The sequence below is a fragment of the Rhinopithecus bieti genome, unplaced genomic scaffold (genome assembly GCF_001698545.2).
Source record: "Rhinopithecus bieti isolate Rb0 unplaced genomic scaffold, ASM169854v2 scaffold_34870, whole genome shotgun sequence".
NCBI lineage: Eukaryota > Metazoa > Chordata > Mammalia > Primates > Cercopithecidae > Rhinopithecus > Rhinopithecus bieti.
In genome coordinates, this window is record NW_016814702.1 from 451,753 (window position 1) to 457,752 (window position 6,000).

The 6,000-nt window shown below is 43.6% G+C and overlaps 1 protein-coding gene across 1 annotated transcript in view; it reads left to right on the plus strand.

The window, feature by feature from the left end:
- The window catches only part of LOC108515161 (contactin-associated protein-like 2), a gene marked incomplete at its 5' end in the record, with an annotated part of 480,745 nt that overhangs the window by 441,902 nt on the left and 32,843 nt on the right, over window positions 1-6,000 (plus strand). The gene's annotated exons all lie outside the window — the stretch shown is intronic.

The window sequence follows — 6,000 nt, forward strand, 5'->3', positions numbered from 1 at the left end:
GGAAGCAACGGCTAGGAGGCCTGGATTCCAGCACCATCCCTGCCTCTCACCAGCAGATTAACCTTGGGCAGTTTTCATAACCTCATTCCTCAGTTTCCCCATTTCCTAAATGGAGATAAGACCTAACTCGTGGAATTCTATTTAAAGTGATGTGTTTAAATCTGACGTGTTTAATCACCAGCATGTAGCAAGTGTTAAAGTTTAGCTACAATAATATTAATAATAATGGTTATTATTATATTAGATACATGTTGCTATAATGCTTGAACGTTGAGTAAAGACTTCCAAATCATCTCCCCCTACAAACTTGACACAGTTCATTCTCTAAACCTTGTGCATTTGATTGCTTTAATCATGTTCCCGCCCCGCACATGGTGTGTGTGGCTTCAGATCAGCTGTTGTCATCGTGATTCCTTGCCAGGGTTGTGCTGCAAAGCTTTGTGAAGCTTAGAGAGAAGCCAAAATTGCCCTGTTGTCAGAATAGCCCATTTACAGACGAAACAATCCTCTTTGTTCCTCACACATGGATTCCTAGAACTGACGCGGGGTGCTGTGTGCCAAGGGCACATATGAAGAATTCCCTTTTATGAATGTTGTTAAGATGACACAGCAGGCTAGCTTTTCCTCATGGGCTGGCCTGAACAAAGGAAAGCATTCCTAATGCTGAAAGAAGAAAAGTAAGAGTGAAAAATACAAGAGGAGAAAAGATATGTCGGGGCCACAGAGGAACAGAGATCTCTCAAATAAATTCCTCCGAATGCCCAAATAGACAAATACCATGAATGATCTTTGCAATGCAGGAGTCCTTCCGCTGTCAAAGGGACCTACTACCTGAGGCTGTGAGCACCTGTGGTCTAAGTCAGGGCTGAGAGACTAGTTTCTAAAACCTCTAGATCCTACCTTGGGCCAATATGAGTTCCTATGTATTATTACTTAATTAGAAACTTGTTTGTTAAGATCTGTGAGATAAGATCTTATCTATTTTGTTAAGAGTTTTAGTTCCTTTATTTTTAAAAAATCATGCTTTGTGGGTGACAGTTTCTTTTTTCTTTTGTCTCAAGAAAAAAAAAAAGAGTGTTGCCCAATTGCCCAGGGTGGAGTACAATGGCACCATCTCAGCTCACTGCAACCTCCTCCTCCCGGGTTCAAGCAATTCTGCCTCAGCCTTCTGAGTAGCTGGGATTACAGGCACCCGCCATCGTGCCCAGTTAATTTTTGTATTTTTGTAGAGGCAGGATTTCACCGTGTTGGACAGACTGGTCTTGAACTCCTAACCTCAGGTGATCCACCTGCCTTGGCCTCCCAAAGTGCTGGGATTACAGGATTCTTTTGATTGATTTATGAAAATGTATACAGGGAACATATCTGTTAGTATTTGATGTTCAAGTCCAAATTCTGTAACTCTGGTATTACAGTAGGCCTGTGCTATGGTAACATGAGATCCATTTGCAGAAAAATTTCCACTTATACTTGGAGAGTCCTTACCCAGTGTCCAGAAGGTGAAGTGTTAATCCAATTGTCATTACACCAATTACAAGGACAGAAAACAGTTGACCGGGTTCGGTGGCTCACATCTGTAATGCCAGCATTTTGGGAGGCTGAGGTGGGTGGATCACGAGGTCAGGAGTTCAAGACCAGCCTGACCAACATGGTGAAATCCCGTCTCGACTAAAAATACAAAAATTAGCTGGGTGCGGTGGCACATGCCTGTAATCCCAGCTACTCAGGAGTCTGAGGCAGGATAATTGCTTGAACCTGGGAAGCAGAGGTTACACTGAGCTGAGATGGTGCCACTGCACTCCAGCCTGAGTGACAGAGCAAGACTCTGTCTCAAAACAAAACAAAACAAAAAAACGACAGAAAACAGTTTACAAACTATAAGGCAGAGGTTTATTTAAATAATACTGTTTGATTTTCCTTTTTTCTTTTAGGTGAATAGGAACATGAGACATAATGTGGGTTGAGGGGCTAGAAGGAGGGACAGAGGACAGATGTAGAAATGAGGGAAGGTTACTTAACAGCAGCCTCCAGTTGCTCAGTGTCAGGGAGGAAAAAGTTTTCCTCTGTCCTGTTCAGTTCAGTACCTGGGGGCCTGCAAATCAAACTGATAAAAGACAGATTAACAGATGGGCAGGGGACCTTATTTATATGCATATAGGAGCTTCAAAAGAAGAAACTCAGTAAGTAGCTAAAGCTAGAAACTTATATGCCCAGTTTAGTAGGGAAAAGAGGCGGTGGGGGAAAAGGCCTCCATAGGAAGAATACACGGGTTTCTAGAACAAATGAGAGATGAAGAGTTTGTGATGGTGCTTGTTCATACAGGCCTGAGTGATCTCTGCATCGCATTCATGGCCATAAAACTTCCCTGGAGAGAAGACTTACGGTAGGTTTCCTGATCTTCTTCCTGGGAGTAAAAGCCACCTGTAAGAGGAAGTATGGCAGCCTCATTTTTCCAGAAATCTCTGCTTTTTGTCAGATAAAGGAAGCACCAAGAAGGCTTCTTTCTGCACCTACTGAATTCTCAGTGGCTTCAGTTGAAGTTCCATACCAACTCAGGTTCTAAGCGCATCCCCCACGTCAGCCATTGCACTCTGGTTTTGTGAGCCTGAGGTCATCATTCCACATTTGGACTTTGGGGTTTTGTACTTTTCCGGTAATATTTCATGTTTGACTAGAATAAGATTCGTTGCTATCAGATATTTAAAAACAAAACAGTGTATATACAAAAATGCCTTCCTACCTGTAAATAACATGAGGTAGGGTTAGGACAGGAAGAAAAATAACGTGAGAGCTCGTGAGTCGTGGCTTGACTAGAGGACATTTGGAAGTAGATTATCTCATCCAGTACCTTGGAAGTTTGGTCCTCGACAAGCAGCAATGGGTCTACCTGAAAGCTTTTTAGAAATGCAGACTCTCAGGCCCCCACCCCATACTGACTGAATCAGCATTTGTGTTTTTTAGCATGGTTCCCAGGTGACTTACCACTGCAATTTAAAAGCTCTAATCGTGTGTAGTGCTTCTCAATCTTGGAAGCACTTTAGAACTACCTGGGGAGCTTTTTAAAATCCTGATTAAGACTATACTTCTGTCAGAGGTGTCTGAACCAGAGCAACTCCATCTCTAATAGGGGCTAGGTAAAATAAAGCTGAGACCTACTGGGCTGCATTCCCAGGAGGTTAGGGCATTTGGTCACAGGATGAAATAGGCAATTGGCATAAGATACAGCTCATAGAGACTTTGCTGATAAAACTGGTTGCAGTAAAGAAGCCAGCTAAAACCATCAAAACCAAGATGGCAATGAGATTGACTTCTGGTCAGCCTCACTGCTACACTCCCGCCAGCACCATGACTGTTTATAAATGCCACAGCAATGTCAGGAAGTTACCCTATAGGGCCTAAAAAGGGGAGGCATGAATAATCCACCCCTTGTTTAGCATGTAATCAAGAAATAACCATAAAAATGGGCAACCAGCAGCCCTTGGGGCTGCTTTATGAAGCAGCTATTCTTTCATTCCTTTACTTTCCTAATTGATACAATTTGACTGTGTCTCCACCCCAGTCTCATCTTGAATTCCCACGTGTTTTGGGAGGGACCTGGGGGGAGGTGATTGAATCATGGGGGCAGGTCTTTCCATGCTGTTGTCATGATGGTGAATAAGTCTCATAAGATCTGATGGTTTTATAAAGGGGAGTTTCCCTGCACAAGCTCTCTCTTTGCCTGCCACCATCCATGTAAGATGTGACTTGCTTCTCCTTGCCTTCTGCCATGATTGTGAGGCTCCCCCAGCCATGTGGAACTGTGAGTCCATTAAGCCTCTTTCCTGTATAAATTACCCAGTCTCAGGTATGTCGTTATCAGCAGCGTGAAAACAGACTAGTACGCTAATAAACTTGCTTTCACTTTACAGATGCACCCTAAATTCTTGGATCTTGTGTAAGATCCAAGAAGCCTCTCTGGGGGTCTGGCTCAGGAACGCTTTCTGGTAACACTTCCATGCACCACTTCTACAGTTTCTTACCAGAGAGGTTTCTCTGAACTTCTGGAGCACCAGAAACCACGAGGAGGAGGCTCAGCATTCCTCCTGAGCATGAAGCTGGCTCTTGGGGGTGCTTCTCGGCAGTTGCCTTTTGCCACTGACGATCACTCTTCTCTTCCTTTGGGAGAGTGAAAAGGAAAGGATGCCATCTGAATGATTATTTTTTAAAAAGAAAAATCCCAATATCTAGTCCTAAACCCCTGACAGACCAAATCAGACCCTTGGGGGGATGGGGGGGACATGGGTGTGTGTGATGTAAACCTGTAAACCCCCCTCCCCAGGAGTGTCCAGTATGTGACCAAGGTTGAGAATCACTCACCAAATAAAAGGGTCCCTTTGGTAAATAAGGTTACCAAAAGAAAAAACGGAATACCCAAATACTGCCCAAAACATGGTTTAAGAGAAACAGTGAAGCCTTTAGGTAGTGGAATCAGAAATAGAAAGGCTGTACCATCAAGCTTACAAAGAGACAGGGCTCTCTGGCCATTTTATAAGGAAGCTCACCCAGATAGAGGAGACGTTTTTACCTAAATCTCAGGAGAACTGATCTGCCTATTTGCAACTGGAAAAGCAGACTTGAAACAAACAAATGAACAACACATTTGTGGTGTGAGGCAGGACTCGGTGGTTCCAGTGAAAGCACCTCCTTATGGAAGGGGCTGCATGCCAGGAAGGAACCTCAATTTGAGGAAGATGTCAAATTATTGCTCAGCGTTTTGAATCGGCTGCTAACCTACTTTGAAAGATAGAAAAAGATGCTGCTTTAAAATGAGGGCTGTGCTTTTCTGAAAATATAACAGGTGCCTTGCTGTGAAGAGTAAGGAATCATATGGCCTTAAAGGGATCTTGGTGATCAACCAGGGCTAGTCAATTCGTACCTATACCAGGATGTTTGTTTTGTAGGAACTTGGTGTTAGAATGGAAATTAGAAGTGAAGACATCTACCCATAGGTCTTGTGATCTTTCTGCTCCCGTATGTGTCTTTCTACTGTCTGAGATCATGTTAAATGATAAAAACAGAAAATAGGTTCTAAGGTATGCTGTCTCTATGTAATAAGATTCTTTTTCTCTTCTGTAACACTACTGACTGAGCTATTTGTTACCTCTCCAATGCCCTTTGGGCTCTATCAATCAGTGTTTTCTAAAATGAGGGATATTTATGGTTGGTCAGGTTGTACACTGCACAACTCCAACAGATGTCATTTGTAGTGCAGTCTCTGGCTTCTGGAGCAGTGCAACATGTAGCTAGGGGGTCACGATTATGGGAGCAAAGAGACATGGCCTCATGTAACATACAAAGCAAGTCATTTCCTGTTCATTTGTCTTTCAACCCTTATGATTTTGTAAAAGAGAAAGTCTATTTGGTTCTGGCATGCCTTTAACACCTCTCCCATGACTGTATTTCACCTTATAATAAAGAGAGAACAGGCTTCGGGTTAGTGCCTTGACAGGCAATAGAATTACTCAGTAGGCAAAAAGCAGCAGAAACCTTGGCAGAGGTAAATGCCCCTGTCTGACAGTTTTGAAGAGAGCAGTGGATCTCCCAGCATGGAGGTTGAGATCTGAGAACGGACAGACTGCCTGCTCAAGTGGGTCCCTAACCCCTGAGTAGCCTAACTGGCAGACATCCCCCACTAGGTGCAGACTGACACCTCACACGGCAGAGTACACCCCTGAGACGAAGCTTCCAGAGCAAGAATCAGACAGCAACACTTGCTGTTCAGCAATATTCTATCTTCTGCAGCCTCTGCTGCTGATACCCAGGCAAACGGTCTGGAGTGGACCTCAAGCAAACTCCAACAGACCTACAGCTGAGGGTCCTGATTGTTAGAAGGAAAACTAACAAAGAGAAAGGACACCCGTACCAAAACCCCATCAGTACGTCAGCATCATCAAAGACCAAAGGCAGATAAAACCACAAAGATGGGGAAAAAGCAGTGCAGAAAAGCTGGAAATTCAAAGA